The 13,170-nt window shown below is 41.0% G+C and overlaps 1 long non-coding RNA gene and 1 pseudogene across 1 annotated transcript; one reads left to right on the top strand and one right to left on the bottom strand.

Annotated features, from left to right (window-relative positions):
- The first annotated feature begins 1,320 nt into the window (after positions 1 to 1,320).
- On the top strand, positions 1,321 to 2,313 carry LOC102145570 (aldo-keto reductase family 1 member B1 pseudogene; annotated as a pseudogene).
- A 5,439-nt stretch (positions 2,314 to 7,752) lies between these two features.
- On the bottom strand, positions 7,753 to 12,357 carry LOC141407397 (uncharacterized). The gene is made up of 2 exons (XR_012416326.1): positions 12,114 to 12,357; positions 7,753 to 8,887 (listed from the first exon to the last, which is right to left on the bottom strand). It is a non-coding gene; the product is annotated as an uncharacterized lncRNA (long non-coding RNA).
- Between the last annotated feature and the right edge of the window lie 813 nt (positions 12,358 to 13,170).

The following is a 13,170-nucleotide window of genomic DNA, read 5'->3' as shown; positions in this document are numbered from 1 at the left end:
GCACTCTTTCTATATAGGTCCTGTTATTTGAGTTTATGGGATCTCCTACCTATTGATCTCTGTATTATCCCTAACTGTGAGACGCTGTGTCTTTACTTTTCTCTTGAATTTGGCTTAGATTTTACTGCCCATTGTTCCAATATCACTCTTGCTCACTCCCTTGTCAGTCTTCTTTAGTTGCACCAGAACTGATGAGTGGTTCATAACTGCTGTTGCACATCACTGGGAAACTTCCTCAGAACACAAATGTCCTGGCCAACCATCAGGTTTATGAAGCCTGGAATCTCAGGGACATAGTCCATGCATGTGTGTGAGTGTTCTCAAAAAATTCCCAGTGTGATTCTGACACAAATCCCAGTTAAATAACCACTGATCCTAACCAAACCCTCTGTTGGCTAAACTAGCTATTTTGTCATCTCTGTGATTGTATCAGGCAGCTGAGAAGTGCTGGGGAGTTATCACGTATAGGCTGCCCATTGTCACTACAGTTTCATAGTCACCATCCTCAACTGGGCACTCCATGCTGCCCGTGCATCCTACCAAATTGATTTAATTGACTGGCCCACCACTCTCTGTAATTGCCATTTCAAATCTTCCACACTCTCTGGCTTCTCTTCTCTTCTTCTCAATTTCTGCAGATGATTTTTTGCTTCCTAAGTGGGAAATTCACAACTTATTGCAATACGATTTATAAACCTACTTGTATTAGCACCTATTCTCTTCTCTCCCGTTCCAGTAGAGGAGGAATCTCTTTCATTTAAAGTGAATCCTTTCATGTGTTCTCTGGATCTCATTCCTCCCCACCTCCCCTAATAGACAAGAAGCAGAATTCAACTCATCTGCACATTTAGCTTATCACCTTGATTTCTTAGGGCATTTTACACTGTTTACTCTGTCCTTGAGCTCCTCTGTCTTTTTTCGTTAGTTGTTGTGATAATATACACTCTCTTGGTGTCTTTAGTACCTTGCTGTCCCTCTTCCAAGTCTTTCTTTTTTTTTTTTTTTTTTTTGAGACAGAGTCTCACTCTGTCGTCCAGAGTGGAGTGCAGTGGTGCGATCTTGGCTCACTGCAAGCTCCACCTCCCGAATTCACGCCATTCTCCTGCCTCAGCCTCCTGAGTAGCTGGGACTACAGGTGCCCACCACCACACCCGGCTAATTTTTTTGTGTTTTTAGTAGAGACAGGGTTTCACCATGTTAGCCAGGATGGTCTCGATCTCCTGACATCGTGATCCACCCGCCTCGGCCTCCTAAAGTGCTGGAATTACTGGCGTGAGCCACGGCTCCCGGCTTCTTCCAAGTCTTTCTTTACTGGTATTTCCTACCTAACCTTTAAATATTGAAGTTTCTGTGCATGTTTCTGGGAAGTGGTCTGGGAAGCACTGCATCCATGGCCAGCCACCTCGTGCTCAACAATGGCATGAAGATGGCCATCCTGGGGCTGGGCACCTGAATGTCCTCTCCAGGCCAGGTGGCCAAGGCTGTGAAGGTGGCGACTGATATCAGGTACTGCCACATCGACTGAGCCCAGGTACCAGAATGAGAATGAGATAGGGGTGGCCATTCAGGAGAAGTTCAGGGGACAGATGGTGAAGCATGAGGAGCTCTTCATCATCAGCAAACTCTGGTGCATGTACCATGGGAAGGGCCTGGTGAAAGGAGCCTGTCAGAAGATGCTCAGTGACCCTAAGCAGGGCTACCTGGACTACTACCTTGTTCTCTGGCCAGCCAGCTGTAAGCCTGGGAAGGAATCCTTCCCATTGGATGAGTCAGGCACGTGGTTCCCAGTGACACTGACATTGTGGACACATGGGTGGCCATAAAGAGCTGGTGGATGAAGGGCTGGTGAAAGCTTCTGGCATCTCCACCTTCAACCATCTCCAGGTTGAGGGGATATTAAACAAACCTGGGTTAAACTATAAGCCAGCAGTTAACCAAATGGAGTGCCACCTGTGCCTCACTCAGGAGAAGTTAATCCAGTACTGCCACTCTAAAGGCATTGTGGTGACTACCTGTAGTCCCCTTGGCTCTCCTGACAGCCCCTGGGCCAAGGCTGAGAACCCTTCCCTCCTGGAGGATCCCAAGATCAAGGCGATCATAGCCAGGCGATCCAGGTTGGGATCCGGTTCTCAGGTAGAGGAACTTGATGGTGATCCCCAGGTCTGTGATACCAGAATACATTGCTGAGTCACAGACTTTGAAACAAGCAGCCAGGATATTACCATCTTATTCAGCTACAACAAGAACTGTAGGGTCTGTGCCTTGGTAAGCTGTGCCTCTTATAAGGATTACCTCTTCCATGCAAAGTTTTGAAGGGGTGGATGCCTGCTCAACCCCAGTGACCTACACTTGTTTTTCCTGCTCATTTTTTTCTTGTAAATGTAGCATGGCCTGTGTCACTCAGTGGTGGAACAACTGACCAGCCAGGGCTTGCTTGTCTAGCTTGATGTTGGGTCTGAGGAGCAGTGTCAGTGGAGTAGAAGTCTATTCCAGTTTCCTCTGCCCTTTTTTTTTTTTTTTTCACCCAGCTAGGGAAAGTGCAGCTTGCATACCCTTTTGTTGACCAAGGAGAAGCAAAAGCTACAAGGTCAAAATAGTGCCACTAATAGTCACATTTTGACTGCTTGTAACTTTTCGGCAAGACTTCTTTTTGCCTAAAAAAAAAAGTGCTGTTGTGAGCTTAAAAATTTTTTGATATTTCTCAGGGCTGTCTACTACCATTTTAACTTCCACTCCCCCATGTTCTTCAAACCTCTATCTTTGTGTTATTGTGTGTGTGTGTGTGTTTGGTTACAGGAATTTGGGTGTGCAAAAGTGTAAATTTCCTTTTTAAACATTTCTCATGTTCTCATTTCTGCTGATAACTCAGTTACTTTGGCTCAGGGTTTCTCAACATCAATACTCTTCACATTTTGGACAGGATAATTCTTTGTTGTGAAGGTTGTCCCATATGTTTTGGGATGTTTAGTAGCATCCCTGGCCTCTACTCACAAGATGCCAGGAGCCTCCTGCCCTTCCTAGTTGTGCCAACCACAAAATGTCTCCAGATCATATCAAATGTCCCTGGAGGTATAAAATTGTCCTTGGCTGAGAACCACTGCATTTAGCTTAAACTCAGTCTCTTTGGGGGTACCTAGTCATTTTGTTTCACCTCACCTTCCTTTTCCTTCCCGTCTCCCTGGGGGTGGTCAGAGGCTCTGGAAGACTTACACATAACCTTGACATTGGCAGAGAAACCTTTGATCTGCAATTACTTCTCCACTGGCATCCACTGTTGCTGTCACTCAAAGCCTCTTCTCGCAACAGGCTCACTGCCGGACAATTGCTCTGCTGGTTGGCGTCTCCCCTGTTGCTTTCCCGTAGTTCCTGCCTCAACATTGGCCGGTGGCTCTCTAGCTTCTGAAACTCAGCAACATTTTCTCATCTCATCTCTGACTGTGGCTGCCCATCCCACAGCCTCTACTGTGGGAATCTCTCTTCCTCTTCTGCAAGTTGATATTTTAGTTCCCTCTGTGCTCATTCAAGTCCCTGATCACTTGCAGGGGCTCCTTCAATGTGGCATCTGAGTATGAGGTGGGGTCTCATCTCCTTTCTCCTTGAACCTGCCTCATTCTTTCCATTTTACTGCAGCCACTCCATGTTGGCATGGGGTGCCCTGAAAGGCGGCTTCCTCCCAGCAGTTCAGGCACAGAGTCTTCCTGCATCTTTCTGAAGGCTTCCATCATCCCTTCTTTCCCAGGGTTTTGGACCCAGAGGGAGCAGCATGTGGAACCCTCTTACAGAGACCACATCACTAACTCCCTTTAGCTGATTGACTCCCCATGTTCTCTCCAGCTCCCTCCCTCAAGTCTTATCATCTCTCTATATTTTGGGACAAGTACTTTTGCAATTAGAGATTAGACTTTGTCGTAAAACACTATGTTCTGAGAGCTTCATGTACTTTTCCTTCTGGAGCTTAAGAAACCTTCCCCCAATCTCCTTCAAATCTGTCTTTGCCATAGGCCTAAAACCTATTTTTGGAACTCAACATAGGCTTTCGAGCCCATTATTTGATTCTTTCATTCGTGCTGGGATTTTTAGTGTTCCTTCTTCACTGGGATAATAAGCGCTAGCATTAAGGTTCAGTAGAAATGATGGAAGTACTGGACAATAAAAAGAAATTACCAAGAAGAAAAAAGATATAAACTATTATTCCACTACGTATGTCTGATTGTTTAACTTTTGCACTTCCTTTTGCAAAAGCCCTATTCGGGGCTCACCAAATATTTCATTTCCATCAGAGCTTAATCTTTTCAGAGGAAGAAGCTAATACCAACTATTGCTGACTTTGAATGGGAGTTTGGGGATATGAGGGTCACAGAGAGATGATTACTGCACCCTTCCTCCAAACTGTGGAGCTGACCATGCCATAAAACAGTTTCAGTCACCAAGAGTGAGCTTCGAGAGGAACCACTGGTGTAGAACTTTCAGTCTATGTGGACATAAGCAATAAAAAATGTGGAGGGGTGTAAAGTGTATGTATATGTGTTTAAAATGTTATTGGCAAAGCCTGGTGGTTTTACTGCCAGTAATGGTCATTCATTTTTTCCCCTGTAATTCTATTCAGCTTCATTCTGGACTGATTCAAATAGGAAGCCGACACGATGTCAACCAAAAATCATTTTAATCTCCAAGTCCCATAAAACAATATAAAATACTCATATAACTCACTTTCCTGGAATGAAGTTTATAGCAACTAAAGTGCTTCCAATTTTATTTTTAGAAACTGGTTCATGCATTTTACATTGAATTAAGCCTAGTTCTTTTCTGTGACAGTTGGAGAGATATTTTAAATCTCAGCCAGTGGGCAAAGAATAATTTGTTTCTGATCTACATTTTTGCTTTGAAGAAACCATCGATTCTATTAATAAAACAAATGCTGTTTTCTTTTCCTTGAGAAGCCACAACGTGCACAGCCTCTGCTTGACAATCTGAGACAAAATAAATGTGATAAAATGGATTTTATATTAAAATGAGCCAACCTGACATGAAAGTCAAGGGACTGGTCCCAAAGAGTGACAATTACATTTACTACATTCCAGAATCAGCAATGCATTATGGTCCCTGCCTGCAAGTGCTTCTGAATGGAATTTCAAAGCCCTTGCAGATCCATATGTAGCCTTTCAAGATAAACTGTACATCAGCTGGTTCCTAAACCTCAAAACTACTGCCCATAGACAAAAGCATAATTTAGAAAAGAAACTCCCATAAAAATACACAGATGAAATATAGGTTGAAAATGGTGTGTAATTACTGGTACATTACTGGTCATTACTGGTGTGTTAAGAGTCTGCTCTGATTAAAGAGATAATAAATCTTCAAGGAATTAAATAATTCTTAAAAGGCAAAATGACACTTAATGATGGATTTCTATGACCCACTAGGAAAAACAGAAAACCACATTGTATGTGGGTAATTAAAAAAAAGTTTCTTGAAAGACAGGATAAACACTGACTATCATATTTGCTGCAAATGTGGAGATCAAATGACAAGTAAATCTTTGGTAAACCCCTCGCAGTCTGGAATCAGCTCAGAAAAAACAGAAAGGAGAATTCAGAAAAGCCACAAGGATGAGAACTGTGGGCTGATAGATGACAACCCCCAAAATACAACTGCTGAAGAGGTTTAGATGCAAACCTCAAACCACTTGTATTAACTAATTGACCCTCAGCATGTGGCACTGATCAATCATTTACATCCTGACTGGTGAGTTCTTTTAAAATGATTGTTTTTATGGTTGTATTTATTTTCCTCAACTTTTTATTTTGGAAACTTGCAAACCTCCAGAAATGTTGAAAGAATAGGAGGATAAAAACCCTTATATCCTTTATCTACATTTACTGATTGTTAATATTTTATCACATTTGTGATACATTTGTGCGCTCTTTGTACATATTCCCCCAATCATTTGTAAGTAAGTTACAAATATTAGACTCTTCCTGTTCTACATACTTGAGTATATATCTCTTTAGAGCAAGGACATCCTCTCACATAGCCACAATACTGTTACCACACCAGGACATTTAACATTGTTATAAATTTACTGTCTTTTATACAAAACATATTTGCATTTCCCAAATTGTTTCCAAAATATTCCTTATAGGATTTTTTTTTTCTGATCTAGAACCATCAAGAATCATGCACTGTATTTTGTTGTCCTGTATCTTTTGCCCTTTAATTTAGAACAAGAGTGAGCAAATATTTTCTGTAAAGTGAAAGATATGAATACAAATATTTCTATATATTACAAATAGCATATAATAATATAAGTATTCTAAGTTTTGCAGCCCATACTGTCTCTGTTGCAACTGCTTAACTATGGTGTTGTAGCACCAAAGCAGTCATAGACAATATATAAAGGAATGAATGTAATTGTGTTTCAATAAATTCATATAATTTTCAAGTGCCATGAAACATTTTTCTAATTTTTTCCAGCCATTAAAAAATATACAAACCATTTGTAGATCACAGGTCATCAAAAGCAGTAGGTGGCAGGATTTGCCCTACAGATCAGAATTTGATGATACCATATCTAAAACAATCCTCTGCCTTTTTGTTAAAGGAAACATTTTACTGACGTATATGGAAATGCACACACTTTTAAGTGGAGAGCTTGGCGACTTTTCCACAAGGTGAACAGGGTCATGGAACACAACTCAGAATAAGAAATAACTGCGACTTTATTTCATTTTTTTAAAACTCCACTTATTTATGTTATGTATGTGGATTCAAAGGTGGTTAGCACCAGGTCTAAGGGTGCTGTTATAGAACCCTTCCAGAAATGGTTTTAACTGTTATTATTAGAGTCCTCATCCTCTGCAGTAAACTGAATATCTCAGTCTTGATAACGATCCTGCCCTTTGGGCCAGGCCAGCTAATATGTGTGACAGTCATGCATGGAACCATTTCAGACAATATGCCAATTCCTGTAGATTCCATGAATGATTTCACCCCTTTTTGTAGAGTTCTCTTCTGGCTCTCTGCATTACCTCAGAGAGTGCCCAAGCCTGATAGGCAGGAAGATGCTGCTTAAAGAATGGACTTAAGAAAAGGTAGACGTCAGCAGGCCCCGGGATCTGGGAGGTCTGGCTTTGTTCACAGGCTGGAGGGTAGCCAGGAGCTGTCATCCCTGGTGGGTAACTGGTTGATGAGACTACCTAAGACAGTTTCTTTTTACCTTGTTTGCTGCATTTTATTTACCATGGGGGACAAAATTTCTCGGCTTTGTAAAAGCAAAACTTGGAAAGTTTCCTTTAGACATGTGAATGGTCATGAGTGACTCGTGGGATCTCCTCCTGATACGGAAATAAGCTGCCTCACAAGTTCCTAGCTTTTCTGTTTACTCCAGGCATCTTCAATATGTTTATAATATTTCTAGAGCTTATCCCTAGTGTGAAGTGGGGATTAATCCATTTTTTTTCAGGACACAGAGCCAAACATCAATTAGCTTTTCTGAAAATGGCAGAATTTCTTGGATGATATGTGTCCTAGGCATATTGATATCAATATGTGTCCTAAGCAATCATCCAAGGATACATAATTTTTTTTTTTCTTTGAGATGGAATCTCACTCTGTCACCCAGGCTGGAGTGCAGTGGCGCGATCTCGGCTTACTGCAAACTCTGCCTCCCAGGTTCATGCCATTCTCCTGCTTCAGCTTCCCGAGTAGCTGGGACTGCAGATGCCCGCCACCATGTCCGGCTAATTTCTTGTATTTTTAGTAGAAACAGGGTTTCACCGTGTTAGCCAGGATGGTCTTGATCTCCTGACCTCATGATCTGCCTGCCTCGGCCTCCCAAAGTGCTGGGACTACAGGCGTGAGCCACCGCGTCTGGCCGGACACGTAATTTGAGAGAGGTACAATCAAATAAAAGGTGTTCTTGCTTTGAGGCTTAGCATGTGAGTTCAGTGGCTTTCACATTGGTGAATGTGTTTGAAGAAGCTTAATCCCAGGACAATGTCCACTGAGATTTATAATATTCTCCTAGAATCTCACACTCACGTTTCAGAATAAAGACCCCTCTGGAGGTCTAACTTTGAGAGACCTGAATCAACACTGAAGAACTGAACAGACTCAGAGTCAGCTTCGCTCCTGGGGTTCTCAGGCCCTTTCTTCTTTTCTACTCTCAGACCTAAGTTTATGTTAATATCCATCACCGCCCTCTCCCTTAAACTATTTCTACTTGGCTGAAGGCATTTAACTATTAATTCTTCGATTTTATTGAAAATTTTTTTCTATGTTCACATTCCAAATATTAAAATGGCACAATTAAGCTAACCAACATGGCAAAGGACCTATCCCTACTAGAGAACAGAAACCAGTCAGACAGTGCATACTGGGGAACTCCAGGTTGGGAAGGAAAAAAGATGCCATGAATCCTGATAGCTTCTTCTTTTTAAGTTTGTTTATGATGATGCAGCTCAAAAGATGATTGGCTTTCTTCTTGTAATTTGTAACAGGACAAGGTTATCTGTTGTTAAGTAAATCCCTTTCTCTGGCTTTCTCATTTAGCTTGTGTTTCCAGGATCAAAGCATCATAAATAACCAATGAAGAAAAACACCACCTAAACATTAAGAGACAATTTCCATAAACGTTCACATTAAAAATGCATGATTGGTATGAAGATTTAATTGTAGCCACAGTGTAGTTTCTGTCTTTTGCTGCAGTCGTATTTTCCTTTGTGTCGTCTGTCCTATTTAACTTTGAAGCCCACTAAAGATGAGAAATGGGCATTCATGGAGCAGGCGCACATGGCTTTAGCTGTTTGGTGGTGGAGCTGGTGCTTCCCCCTCTGTAGCATCAGCCTTTGTATTCTCAGCAATGAACTTTAATAAAACAACCTTAAATCTGAGAGATGGTGGAGAGAAGAGAGAGCAGTAGATGTTAGCTGACTTTAGTATTTGTTTTGTCTGTAAGCGTGGTAAAATAGACTAATGCACAACTAACCACTCCTTCTATCCCCACTATGTCATTTCCAGAGTTATGTAAAATTGTGTCAGAGATACTCAATTGATGAGCTTTCTGAGCCATGGTAGTAATATAGATGTGGTGTTCATACGGTGACTTTCATTTAATCACAACCAAACAAGAACTCTTGCATGATAGAGAAAATGACCCTACAATAGACTACTGATGACTGTTATTATTGTTGTTGTTGAGGCAAACTGAGGAGAATGTAAAGAATACTAACCATTCTTTTTTATAACATATTAGTAAACATACTAACATGTAGTTGTGAAACGGTTAAAGTTGTGGGGAATATAAGCAATATAAGCCTTTTTATTTTTTATTGTTGGCTACTAAATTTTGTTCCATGTAGATAGGCTGCTGGGGTTTCTGTGGGAAATGTTACATTGGCTAGTAAGCCTTGGGAAAATTGCAAGGCTCAAGTCAGGCATCCTCCCAAGATCTCAGAGTTCAGAACTATTTGGCTGTCTGGGAAGAAAGGTTGAGAAATGTCCCCTTGATTTCCACTGGAAAGGGCTACCTTGAGACTTGTTTTCTTTGCCTTCCAGCACCAGAAATGTAAAGTGCTGAGATACTTCAAGTCAAAGAAGTGAAAGGGTTAAATAAAGCATGGCCGTGATAGGCTAAGGATGAAGAGAGACCTAAGAGTTAGGTGAGAATTGACTAGTTTAGTGTCTAAGAGGAGGAAAGAAGCATCTAATTAGATTGGGGCCAGGAATTTTAAATGAGAGACATTCTGATGATTTTATGAATATAGTTTTTCTTCCCAGGTATATCCCAAATTCCATAAAGGAATTTAAAGAACCTTATAAAGATCCTTTATTTCCATTTGTCTTCCACATAGAACTTCAGCAGGAAGACTTGCACAAAGTGATGGATCAATACATTTCTGTCAACTCATACTTTAAAAGAAAAATATTTTGATGATGTTTTGCCTCTGTGTATATTTTGGGAATTATTTGATATGAATCTTTCAGTAGATTGAGACCATATTGTTTATTGTATATGGCATGTGAGAATTAACTGTAGAATGGGTCAAGAAATAACCTCACCTAGTTTTTAATCCTGACATTCTAGAGCCTGTCTGCCCTGTGAGATGTTTGGAGAAACAACACTGCCACCTTCTGGTAGATACATGTCATCTTTCTCTCTGCCCACCAATGGCACCCTGGCTCACCCATGTTTCCATCAATACAGACCTAATTTGATTTGAAATTTTGCAAACTTTAAATCAAGTCTAAATAAAATCTTAGATAATAAGGCCGAAGATCAAAGGCACGGAAAGAAGGCCTCCAGCTTGTACATTTTTTTTGGAAAGGGTTATGATTTTGCTATCAAAGAAAAATCGTATCCCATTTCTACTGTGATGTGATACTGTCTTTAAGACTTACTACTTTACTGGGGTGTTCTAATAGACCTTCAAATGAGCAAGAATGCTCCAGCCTTAGAGCTGGGGATGATGGGAGTAGGCGGAGCAAGAGTATGGGGAAAAATTCACTGACAAGTTGTATCAGTCATGAAAAAACAAATGGGTGAGTAAACTGCCTAAATGATGAACAGGTGAACAGAATTTTCTACACTGTATTTTTGGATTGGTAGTTTATCTTGTTTGGTGTTAAATGTGTGTAGTCATGGTTACTTGACTAGTTCACTGGAAACCCATGTAGACCCATAGTCTTCTAGAGTGGGGCATATAGTAGGTGTCAATAAGAACTAGTTACATTAATTAATAAATGAGAATATATCTTTGCTTTTTAAATTTTTTTATTTTTTATTTTTTGAGACGTAGTCTCACTGTGTCACCCAGGCTGGAGTGCAGTGGCACGATCTCGGCTCACTGTAACCTCCACCTCGTGGGATCAAGCGATTCTCCTGCCTCAGCCTCCAGAGTTGCTGGGATTACAGGTGCATGCCACTACACCTGGCTATATTTTTTGTATTTTTAGTAAAGACAGGGTTTCACCATGTTGGCCAGGCTGGCCAACTCCTGACCTCAGGTGATCTGCCCACCTCGGCCTCCCAAAGTGCTGGGATTAGAGATCTTTGCTTTTATATTTTATCTCTGAAATACTGTGCTGAGAATGAGGCTGGAGAAGGTAAATTTTTATTTTCCTAATCTTTCTTACTCATTCCCCAATCCAAACCCTATGGCAACTGCTCATAAAGGTAGGCCAGTACTAACGAATCAGTTCTATTAATTTTTTCACCACTTGATCCATGTTAGGAAACAAAATTAGCTGGGTGTAGTGGCACACACTTGTAATCCCAGCTACTCGGAGGTTGAGACAGGAGAATCATTTAGAACTCGGGAGACAGAGGTTGCAGTGAGCTGAGATCTTGCCACTGCATGAACAATTGCTTGGGTGACAGAGGGAGACTCAGTCTCCAAAAAAAAAAAAAAAAAAAAAAAGACATTGGAATACACAAACAAACAAGATTAATCAGGATTAATGTCTTTTCAAGGTAATGTTAAAGGTAATGCTAGAACCACTGCTGGGGATTATGTTCCTATCAGAATATGCACCTTTGTCTTTGACTAGGCTATTTTACAATTTTGTAGAGATCACAGTTAACTTGTACAAAACTGATAGCAATGAAAATATGTCCATAGACATATAAATAAATCCTGTCCAGTGGAAAGTTAATTGACTTCTCCCCGTGTCCACACACAAAAAAGCACCAATTTTGTTTCCATTTGCAAATCCATTTCACTCTTCCTGATCTATAAATGTCTCTGCTTTTTGACTTCCTCTGAACCTGTTGTTAATGAAGCCTTGTTCTCTCAATCACCAAGCAATTGAGCTATGGGATTTCATGTTGAGTAATTAGCTTCTACTAGTATTTTATCTGCTACCTCATTTAATTAATGAGTTAAATGAAAGTTTGACATAAGCATGTTTTACATTTGCATGAGAATCATGATTGTTCCTCCTCTCATCCCCAAAGATCCTTCAGCACCCAATATTAAATAACAGGCTGAAGGAGGAGTCTGTGGGGCTTTTCTTATTTGGTTTTTATGGGAGTTGCATCATTGGTAATCCGAAGTTTTGTTCCCTTCCCCTCCCTGAAGTAGAGGGTGCAACTGAGAGTGACTGAGACTACCCACCTTCCCATGTGGTCTTCCCATGTGATCACTTGGTGATCCTGTGTTTGTGCAAACCATTTCTGAAACTCCTCTGCTGGAAGTACCTTCAAAATCTGCTGCAGAGTCTTCAGATTTGCAGCATGGTGTGAAATTCACTAGACATCAGGCTTTGGTATTGGTCAGACCTGCTTCAAATTCTAGCTCTCCATGCACTAGGTAGAAGTTATCAGATGTTTCTGTTTACTCATCTGTAAAACAGAGCTGTTACAGAGTGAATGAAACAATGTGTATTGTACCTGGCATGTAATATGTTCTCCATAAATCTTACCTATTATTGCTACATAGAGAGAAAAACATAGGACCTCCTTTCTTCCTTGGTCCTGCTGACGTGTAGCTCTGTGGTAACACCTCTGGTGCTAATGTTTAAGGCCCGGTTGACATAGACAGGACTACACCCATTTAGGCCTGTGTAGGGCCTGAAGGATGTAGGGGTCTGGGTGGATTGGATCTGGAAATTTCCTGGAGTGAGTAGACCCGGATTTGACCTTTCAATTTCTTGATTGTGAGAAAGCCAGGGTGTGGTGAGTGGCAGATGGTAGCTAACGGCAGTGGCCACGTAACAACTGCTATAGAAATTTTACAAATTTAATAATTGGTATGGCACTGCTGAGTAAAACAAAGCCCTGGGAGAGGGTAGGTGAGCTGAATTGGGGGCAAGGGGACATCTTTCCAGACACCCTTAAAGTGGATGCCAAGATGGTCATAGACAGCCAGGTCACCAAGCAAAGAACTTCTTTGCCTTCCTTCTGATGGGTTTTGTCTGATGGGAACAGCTAATATGGAGAATTTTTTCAGCTGTAGGCTCTACCATCCCACCCTTCTAATACAGATTTCAACTGCTGGTAGATTTTACTATAGAACCAGGACAGAAACAAAAAGGAAGCTTAAGTATCACAGCAGCCAGTGACACTCTGTTCCTTTGAGACACCTCAAAGGTGACAGTTATACAAACTACATTTATTCACTCCTTTTCCCTCAACAAATAATTTCCATATAATATGAAGAAGTGACTCTGAAA

The sequence above is a fragment of the Macaca fascicularis genome, chromosome 7, assembly GCF_037993035.2.
Source record: "Macaca fascicularis isolate 582-1 chromosome 7, T2T-MFA8v1.1".
Lineage (NCBI taxonomy): Eukaryota > Metazoa > Chordata > Mammalia > Primates > Cercopithecidae > Macaca > Macaca fascicularis.
Note: the sequence above shows the minus strand (reverse complement) of the source record. Positions and strands in the feature narration are given on the sequence as shown.